The sequence below is a fragment of the Phoca vitulina genome, unplaced genomic scaffold (assembly GCF_004348235.1).
Source record: "Phoca vitulina isolate PV1807 unplaced genomic scaffold, GSC_HSeal_1.0 scaffold21, whole genome shotgun sequence".
Lineage (NCBI taxonomy): Eukaryota > Metazoa > Chordata > Mammalia > Carnivora > Phocidae > Phoca > Phoca vitulina.
The window spans coordinates 6,568,298-6,579,067 of NW_022589724.1; positions in this window are offsets into that span (position 1 = coordinate 6,568,298).

Below are 10,770 nucleotides of genomic sequence, written 5' to 3' on the forward strand. Positions count from 1 at the left end.
AGTATACTCTAAAATAACATAGCAATAGTCATATACTCTGTGAAAGGAGAACATTGAGTGGTTCACCAACTCTAAGATACTTGTGAGAAAGGATAAACTTAGGACTTTGAGAAAAAGAAATGTGAGTATAACTCTTTTCTTTTTTTTTCACCAATGAAATCTTGTCATTTGCAATGACATGGATAGAGCTAGAGAGTATAATGCTAAGTGAAATAAGTCAGTCAGAGAAAGAAAAAAACCATATGCTTTCACTCATATGTGGAATTTAAGAAACAAAAAAAAAATGAGCAAAGGGGGAAAAAAGAGAGAGAGAGGCAAACCAAGAAACAGACTCTTGAGTATAGAGAACAAACCAATAGTTACCAGAGGGGAGACTGGTTGGGGAATGGGTTAAATAGGTGATTGGGACTAAGGACTTCACTTGTGAGGAGCATTAGGTAATGCATGGATGTGCTGAGTCACTATATTGTACACCTGAATCTAATATAACATTGTATGTTAACTGTATTGGGATTAAGATTTTAAAAAAGAAGAAATAAATTTAAACAAATGCTAAAATAATAATAAAATAAAATTTATCAAATGTAGAATAAACAGGTTTTTGAGGGAAATGCTTATACTTAAATTCTGATAGGAAACATGGCTAGAGGAAGAAGGAAACAAAAAGAAAAGGAAGATAAGGATACGGAGCTATCTAAGTAATTTGAATGCAAAGCCAATGTGCAAGCCATTGTGCTATATATTCACATGTTATTATTTCTTACTAAATCTTCACAATAATCATGGAAGGTATATCTTCTTGCTCTTAATTTATAGATGAATAGACTAAGACACATAGAAGTTAAGATCACACAGATTCTAAGTGGGAAAGCTAGTTTTCAAACCACAGTCTTGACTATAAAAACATCTATTTCCTTTACTGCCTATTGGTCAGAAGGGAGATATTTTGAAGTCCAGTTGCATCTGAATCAGGAAAGTTAATCCAAAGATATTAGAAGGCAAAAAAGTTAAGATATCCTAATTGGATTTATCCTTGGAATTTCTCTAAAGCTGTTAACTGTATATACAGGTGAATTCAGGGGCCCATGATGATCAAGTCTTCAATGATTTCGGGAAAGGCCATGAATAAGAGTGCATAATACTTTGACTTTGTCTTGAGCCCAGTATTGCATCCTCCTCCTTAGAAACTCATTGATTCTTATACTTAAGGTAATAGATGATATCACCAGGAACCAAGTGTTTCAACCAAGCAGAAAACTGCTGAATAAACGTAGGGTCATGAGTTTTTAGTCTGATGCACTTTAGGGAAGATGAATTTTTAGGGCACAAGAATTTTTTGTTTATCAAGGGAGGCAGAAAACATTAATGGAGAGAATACTGAATATGTAAACTATTTAGCTTTGAATCTCACCTCCACATCTACTTCATTAATCTATTAGCTATGCAAGTAGTTTAACTTCTCTGAACCTCAGTTTTCTCATTTGTTGTAAAAATTAAATGTATCAGCTTATTCCCCCAAATTTTGCAGCACTTACCTGACTCTAGAGAAAGGGTCTCAGTTTGAAAAACCAAGGAGCCAGAGGAATAGGGAGAGTTCGACTATAACCAGGTTTGCTTGTGGTGATTATGGATCACCAGACTGATGGCATCTAGCCAGTATATAAAGCAAATTTAAACACCAATGATGGTGTTTGCTGCTGTAGATGGTGTGACTCTTGACACAAATATTACAGGTAATGTCTTTACAATATGAGAAAAATCAGGGCAGCCATTACTAACTATATCCCAAATTTTAGGGAAGAAAGAAGTAAAACTACTGAAAGGAAGGCAAGTAAGCTGCCCAAGAGGTAGAAAGAGAGGCATGGCTATGTAATGTCACAGAACACAAAAGGGAGAGTCTCAATAAGTTTAAAAGGGACTGTCGCAACTCTAAGAAAAGAAAATGGAAATGCAGACATTGGCAATATTAGAGATATTAATGCAGAGAAGAGGGACTATGACCCACTTGGTTCAGGAATGGTTTCTGTAGGGCAGACTGGAGAGTCACCAGTGGTACATCCAAATTTGTGATAGGATCAGTAGGACCCTAAACAAAGATGAAAGTGTGATACTTTTACTGAGCCAAGATAGGAAATTCTTGTAACTATCCCTGGACAACTTCCATGAGGTTTCTAGAAAACTGGGAAAAGGAAGGAAGAGCCCTCTTTCCTGTTGCAGATTATTTAAAAATGAAGCAACCACTTCAGTGACTAATGTTTACTGTAGCTCAGGAACAAGAATACCTTAAATATCATTTATGTTGCATATATAATCTTCATAAAAACCTGAAAATATACATATCTTATAAAATAAAGAATGTGTAGTCCAAAAAAAAATTGTACAAATTGCCCTAGGTCCTACAGGTAGGTAGTGGCACAGTGGGGACTGGAGCACAACTAAACAGCCTGCAAATTTCATACACTTCTCATCACCCCATCATGTATTTCAATGTTTTGACTGCTAGAAGACCTTCCTATCTATCTCTCTAGCAAATACACAAAGGACAATTTCCAGCACTATATGACCTCTAATTATTTAAACATGAGGGTACCAAAGAGGCCAATCGACCTAGGAAGACATTGTTTCTTTTTTACTTGTTATCTCACACCCTGGTAATCTCTTCCCACAGGAATATAAAACACAGTCTGATATTTACACCTGAGCAGGAAACTACATCTCAGAGGACATCATTAAAAGTTGACTGACCTACTTCTATCTGATTGCAAGGTACAAATAGGTTACATAGGGATGGGATCCCGTGCTTGCAACAGTCTAAAAGTCAAGCTTGTTAAAGCTTGTAACTTTTCAACAACACTCTTCCCTCCACAAGTTTTCTGGAGGGAATCTGGGACTGTTCCTAAGAGATTCATTTCTCCTCCTTAGTTACAACTAAACAGTAAAGAAAAGAGTATATGAGATCATCATGTGGAAAATTCTAAAAGTGGAATCATTTTATTCTGTGAAGAAAAAGCATTCCTCGATGCATTGCCATCACCAAGTCATTAATAAAATATAATTAGACAAGGTAAAGAATAAATATTCTAATAAAAACATTGAGTTAGGGTCAGAAGTGATAAACTAATGGGAATGGGATATTATAGCACATATATTTTGTTTAGTTACATAGAATTAAAGAGATTTGCCACAGTCCTCACTCCCCCATATTGCTTTAGACCCAGTTTGCTTTACTCAATTATAATCATTGCATAGCAGTGAAGATGTTTGAATTTGTAACTCCCAAGAGACATGAAGTCATGCAGACAGTCCATTTTCATCCTGGGAAATTAATTGAAGACCCATATAATTAATGTTATGATTTTTTAAATCTTTTTTTTGTTTGAAAAATAGAATTTTTTTTTGTTTGAAAATAGAATGATCTAACTTTTGAAATAAAGAGTACCTTTTCTCCAATAGTCACATAAATCCAGGACAACCATAGGGCAGAACACTATAATGGAGAATCCTGAAGCACCTAGAGTAGGATTCAATAAGTACTAAGATTTTTCTCTAACTCAGAATTTACATAATCTATAATGACATCTAAATATGGCACAAGTGCTCAGCTCAGGACCAGTAAAATGAAAATGGCAAAAAAACAAAGAATGGTAAATAAAAAAATCATACTAATCAGCACACCTTTGTAACAGGACTATTCATCACATCAATTCAGAATCACTGAGGAATAATCATGACCACCCTCAAAGAGCAACCTGTTCTCCTAGGGTACTTTTGGGGGATACACATGAACAAATTATTTGTTCATCTGCAACTAGATATGTGAACATCCATGACTGAAATTTTAATACGCAAAATGCCCAAGGTTTTTAGGAGTAGCAGTATGATATATATTCATGAGATCATCAACCGAGAGAATATCTGTACTGAATATAACACAAATGTATTAATACTACTTAGCACCCAACAAATAAAAATTTATCAGTATCTGTCCCTTTGGCATCTGGTGGCATTGGACACAGGAATCTGCAGTGAGAAGGGAATTGGGCCATGCTCACCTGCCAACTCTAGTTTCCTGTCAACCCTGCTCTCACCCACTCCCACTCCACACAAAGCTCCAGAAGGAATGAAAGTGCTATCTGGCTGCAATTGAAACTCTCACATATGAGCATGGGAATGCCAGACTTGACCCTTGAAAGTATGATCCCTGCTTCTTCCAAATGTATTACCTTTACTTTTATAGGAAAACTGCTGCATGTGAAAGTAGAGAACATGTAGTCAGATGGCAATATCTTCTCTCATTTTCAGACAAATTTCACTGTCTAGAAAGTAATCCTCACAAGATATCAAGTTGTAGCCATTTCCCAGTTTGACTATGGATGTTAAACTAAGTCCTGACAAGAGATGATGCTCAAAAAATATTTAATAAGTAAGGCATAGGCTACAACAAATCAGAACAGAAACCCAGCTGGAAGTATATTAGGCTATAAGCAGAGTAGTAGTTTGATCTGTATTACATTTTAAGAAGATCCACCATGCTATCTGGAGAATATATTGAAGGGCAGCAGAGTGAAAGCTGAGAAGCCAGTTAGGAGCTGTGGCAGAAATGCCATGTTAAGCAAGAGCTCGTGACTTGTCTAAGCTGTGCATTACTGATCTTCGTGTCTCCCATGGCTTTTTGGTCTTCCAAAGTTCCTGTTGAGTTAAATTGACTTGAATACACTTATCAAGAAAAATAAGCCTCCTCTAATTTAGATGGAGTTATCTTAAATCATTTGTCAAGGTTTTGTGTGATCAAATTCAAAAAGTTATATAATTTTGTCTCACACAAGCAATCTGTATTTTCCCCAACTCATAAAAAAATAGATTCCATTCTTTGGTGGCAGTGATTCACTTTGATGCTCTTTCTATTGATTTTTATAGCTTCATATTGAGGCAGAATGATCATACGTCTGTTTTATTTACCAAAACCAACTGAGAGTGATTATTTGTAGCATCAACATTAGGCAAACTATACTCAGATTCACTGACTCATAATCAAATACAATAATGTTAACTGTCTTCTATGGAGTACCTATTAGATACCAAAAACCATGAAAAGTACTTTTTATCACATAACAGCCTAACAAGGTAGTTATAATACTCACTTTACAACTGAAATAACTTACTCAAGGTCAACAAGCTACAAGTCAGGAAACTGAGGTCCTAACACATGTGTATCCAACTCCAAAGTAAAATGCTTTCTATAATAGCAAAATGCATATTTAAAGTCACTGATATAATTAAAATAGCAAGCATTTTTCCTGAGTACCTAGTATGAATCCATAACTATATTAGGTTCTTCAAATGCATTGCCTCATTAATTCTCAGAATAATATCAGGTAGGAATTTTTAAGTTCCTTATTTTACAGACATGGAACCTAGGGTTAGAGAGGTGTAGTGACCTCACTGAGGTCATAGAGGTAGTACTTGACAAAACTGGACTGTCTAACTCCAGAATCCAAGGTTCTCAACCACCTCACTCTCTGCCTCCTAAATTGCAGAAAATACTTTGCTCCTGTAGAGTCAGGCAAAACCAGTAACCAGAATATAATACATAGGAGAGGTCCTTATTTATCACAAAGAGCCTCATAATCCTAAAATATTCTCTTCAGTAATACATGTTCTTAATTATTTTAACCAAACACATGGGGAATGGCTGAAGGAACAAAGAATTGTAGCCTGGTGCAAGAAAGACTCAGAGGGAGGCAGCTCAAGATGATGGCATAGGAAGACCCTCAATTTACTTCCTCCCATGGACACTACAAACCTATAGCTACATATGACATAACTCCCTCTGAAAAAGACCTGAAAACTAGCTGAACAGCTCCTCCAGAACAAAAGATAAGAGGGCCTCATCGAGATAGGAGAGGCAGAGATGTGGTCTCACCAAAAATTTCACCATCTCTCTGCCTCTGTGTTGTGACCCACAACCAGGAGACCAGGAGAGATGTTACAAATATAAAGTTTCTCCCTGAAAAGCAAGTGTTTGTGCCCCACATTAGGCATCTTAACTCTTGGGAACTGCAAGAGAAAAATGAGCTCCCAAAACATCTGTCTTTGAAAACCAATGGGGCTTATATCCAGGAGAACCATAGGGCTATAGGGAAATGACACTGTTTTTAAAGGGCTTATGCACAGACTTGCTTGCCCCAGGACCCAGCACAAAAGGAGCAGTTGGAAAAGCACCTAGACCAAATGTGAAGGAGATTCATTTACTAATCTTACAGTGTCTTCCAGAGGAGCAGGAGCCTATTAGGACTCTCTCAGGGACACAGGCACTGGTGGACCTCGATCTTGCCAACACTGGTGCTTGCACTGCAATTTTTGCACTCTTCCACTAACCAGCTAGTGCTGTGGGTGGACCCAGTCCCTGTGACAAGCACCCAACATCCATGCTTCCCCCACAGCCCCAGTAAAGCCAGTGGGTGCGCATAGCCCACAGAGAGGACACCCTTTATGTGCCTGGCTCTGGTGGCCAGAAAGGATTGCATTTCTGGGCCCCTGGGTTTGAAACAATTGGAGAGACAGTTCTTGGCGGGCTACCACCTCCAGAGCACTGCACAGACAGAAGGCCAAAATACACTCCCAGTCTTCCTGTGAAAAAGGCCTAATTTACTTGTCCTGGAGCTTCAGCCTAAGGGGCAGGCTTCAAGATGACCACACATCTAGAGGCTACAGAAGTACTCTCAGGGAACATAGGCCAGGAAGTGCCATCTTTGTATTCTCCCTTGGCCTTGCTACAGCTTGCCAGTACCTCCCAGAAAGGAGCTCATACACTTGCCTGGAGCCCTCGTTTGTGCAACTGTCTCCAAGGAGACACGTCCAGATCACCTGGTCTGAAGGTCAGCAGAGTTTATAACTGCTGTCCCATAGGATTGTATATATTTGTGTAATTTAAGCATGCTACCTGAGAGTCTAGTTCAGCTGACTCCAGTCAGCCTGAAACTAGGGGCTGACTGGGATCCCTCCCTCTGGAACACTCAGAGGACTTGGCTCTCCCTCAACAACTGGTATCTATCAAGAATAAATCAGGCTGCTTAGACATTCACAAAAGTTTGAGAGACAACCAAGAGGTAGGGCAAGGTTAAACAAGAAGTTTCACCTCCTACACAAGGCCACTCCTTTAAGACTGGGAGAGATAGCTATTTCACCTTACCCATAGAAACAAATACAGAGAGTCAAGCAAAATGAGGAGACAGAGGAATACGTTCCAAATGAAAGAGCAAGATAAAACTACAGAAATAAACTGTAACAAAATAGAGATAAGTAATTTACTTGATAAAGAGTTCAAATAATGTTCATAAAGATGCTCATCAAACTCAGGAGAAGAATGGATGAACATGACAAGAACTTCAACAAAGAGACAGAAAGTATGAGAAAGTACCAAACAGAAGTCACAGAGCTAAAGAATGCAAAAACTGAACTGAAAAATATACTAGAGAGATTCAATAGCAGACTAGACAAAGCAGAAGGAATCAATGATCTGGAAGACAAGACAGTGTAACTCCCTCAACAGAGCTGCAAAAACAAAAAGAGTTCTAAGAAGTGAACATGGGTTAAGGGACCTATAGTTCAACATAAAACAGAATAACATTCTCATTACAGAGGTACCAGAAGGAGAAGGGGGGGAAGAAAACTTATTTGAAGAAATAATGCTGAAAAATCCCCTAACTTGGGGAAGGAAACAGACATCCAAATAAAGGAAGCCCAGAAAGTTCCAAACAATACAAACCCAAAAAGATCCACACCAAAACACATAATTAAATGTCAAGTTTTAAAGATAAGAGAGAATGTTAAAAGCAGCAAGAGGAAAAACAACTTGTTACGTACAAGGGAAACTCCATTAGACTATCAGCATATTTCTCAGCAGAAACTTTGCAGGCCAGAAGGGAGTGGCATAATATATTCAAAGTGCTGAATGCAAAAACTTCCACCAAGAATACACTACCTGCCAAGGTTATTCAGAATTGAGGAAAAGAGAGAGAGCTTTCCAGACAAACAAAAACTAAAGGAGTTCATCACTACTAAACTGGGCCAACAGGGGGCACCTGGATGGCTCAGTTGGCTAAGCTTCTGCCTTCGGCTCAGGTCATGATCCCAGGGTCCTGGAATCGGGCCCGGTGTCAGGTTCCCTGCTCAGCAGGTAGCCTGCTTCTCCCTCTCCCTCCCCTGCTCGTGCTCTCTCTTTCTCACTATCTCTCTTTCTCAAATAAATAAAATCTTTTTTTAAAAGGTTTTATCTATTTATTTGACAGAGAGAGACAGCAAGAGTGGGAACACAAGCAGGAATGGAAGAGGGAGAAGCAGGCTTCCTGCTGAGCAGGGAGCCCGATGTGGGGCTCAATCCCAGGATGCTGGGATCATGACCTGAGCCGAAGGCAGACGCTTAACGACTGAGCCACCCAGGTGCCCCATAAATAAAATCTTTTTAAAAAATAAAATAAACTGGGCCAACAAGAAATATTATAGGGATTCATTTAAGCTAAAAAGAAAGGACACTAATTAGTAAGAAGAAAACATATGAAAGTAAAAATCTCACTAATAAGGATAAATATGTAGTAAACGTAGAGGATTAATCACTTATGTGTATGAAGGTTAAAAGGCAAAAGTAATAAAAATAACTATAATAAGAGATACACAAAATAAAAAGATGTGAGTGAAATGTGACATCAGAAACATGTAAGGGGAAAGTAGAAAGTAAAAATGTGGAGTTTTAGAATGCATTCAAACTTAACTTGCTATCAACTTAAAATGAACTATTATATATATATAGCTATTCTATGTGAGCAACATGGAAACCACAAAGCAAAAAGCACTAGGTAGGTACACAAAAGATAATGAGAAAGGACTCTAAGCATCACACTATAGAAAGTCACCAAACCAAAAGGGAAGAAAGCAAGGGAAGATAGTAACAGAGAGGAACTACAAAACAACTAGAAAATGTTGACAAACTGGCAAGAAGTACACACTTATCAATAATTAAATGTGAATAATTTAAATGTAAATTTAAATTCTCCAATCAAAAAACAGACCAGCTGAATGGTTAAATAAACAAGACCCATCCATATGCTGCCTATAAGAGACTCACGTCAGATATAATGACACATACAGACTGAAAGTGAAGGGATGGAAAAAGATGTTTCATGCAAATGGAAACCAATAGAAAGCTGGGGTAGCTATGGTTATATCAGACAAAATAGGTTTCTAATACAAAGACTGTAATAAAAGACAAAGATAAGCATTACATAATGATAACGGGGTCATCCCAGCAGGAAGATATAGCACTTGTAAATATTTATGTACCCCACATAGGAGCAACTAAATATATAAAGCAAATATTAACAGACCTAAAGGGAGAAATTGATAGCAATAGCAAATATATATATATATATGGAACCACAAAAGATTCTGAATAGCCAAAGCAATCTTAACAAAGAGAAAGGCTCCCCTTTCTCCACATCCTCGCCAACATTTGTTCTTTCCTGTCTTGTTAATTTTTGCCATTCTAACTGGTGTAAGGTGGTATCTCATTGTGGTTTTGATTTGTATTTCCCTGATGGCTACTGATGTTGAACATTTTTTCATGTGTTTGTTAGCCATTTGTATGTCTTCTTTGGAGAAGTGACTGTTGATGTCATCTGCCCATTTCTTGACTGGATTATTTGTTTTTTGGGTGTTGAGTTTGAGAAGTTCTTTATAGATCTTGGATACCAGCCCTTTATCTGTTATGTCATTTGCAAATATCTTCTCCCATTCTGTTGGCTGTCTCTTAGTTCTGCTGACTGTTTCCTTTGCTGTGCAGAAGTTTTTACCTTGATGAAGTCCCAAAAGTTCATTTTTGCTTTTGTTTCCCTTGCCTTTGGAGACGTGTCTTGAAAGAAGTTGCTGTGGCTGATGTCAAAGAGGTTACTGCCTATGTTCTTCTCTAGGATTTTGATGGATTCCTGTTTCACATTTGGGTTTTCCATCCATTTTGTATTTATCTTTGTGTATGGTGTAAGAGAATGGTCTGGTTTCATTCTTCTGCATGTGGCTGTCCAATTGTCCCAGCACCATTTATTGAAAGCACTGGGTGTTATATGCAACTAATGAATTGTTGAACACTACATCAAAAACTAATGATGTGCTATATGTTGGCTAATTGAACATAATAATAAAAAAGAAAGAACAAACAAAGGTGGAGGCATCATGCTCCCTAATCTCAAACTGTACTACAAAGCTATAGTACTCAAAACTCTATGGTATTGGCATAAAAACAGGAACATCAATCAATGAAACAAGAATAAAAAGCCCAGAAATAAGTCCACACATATATGGTCGATTAGTTCACAACAAAGTAGGCATGAATATACAATGGGGAAAGGACAGTCATTTAATAAATAGTGTTGGGAAAATTAGAAAGCTAAATACAAAAGAATAAAACACAAAATTAATTCAAAATTTAAAGACTTCAATGAAAGGCCAGAAACCACGAAACTCCTAGAAATAAAAAGAGGCAGTAAGCTCCTTGACATCGATCTTGGTGATATTTTTATTTTTAATGAGACTCCAAAGGCAATGGTCACAAAAACAAAATTAAACAAATGGGACTACATCAAAGTAAAAGGCATCTGCACAGCAAAGGAAACCATCAACACAATAAAAAAGCAATCTACCGAATGGGAGAAGATATTTGCAAATGATATATCCAATAAGGGGTTAGCATCTAAAATATATTTAAAAACTCATACAACT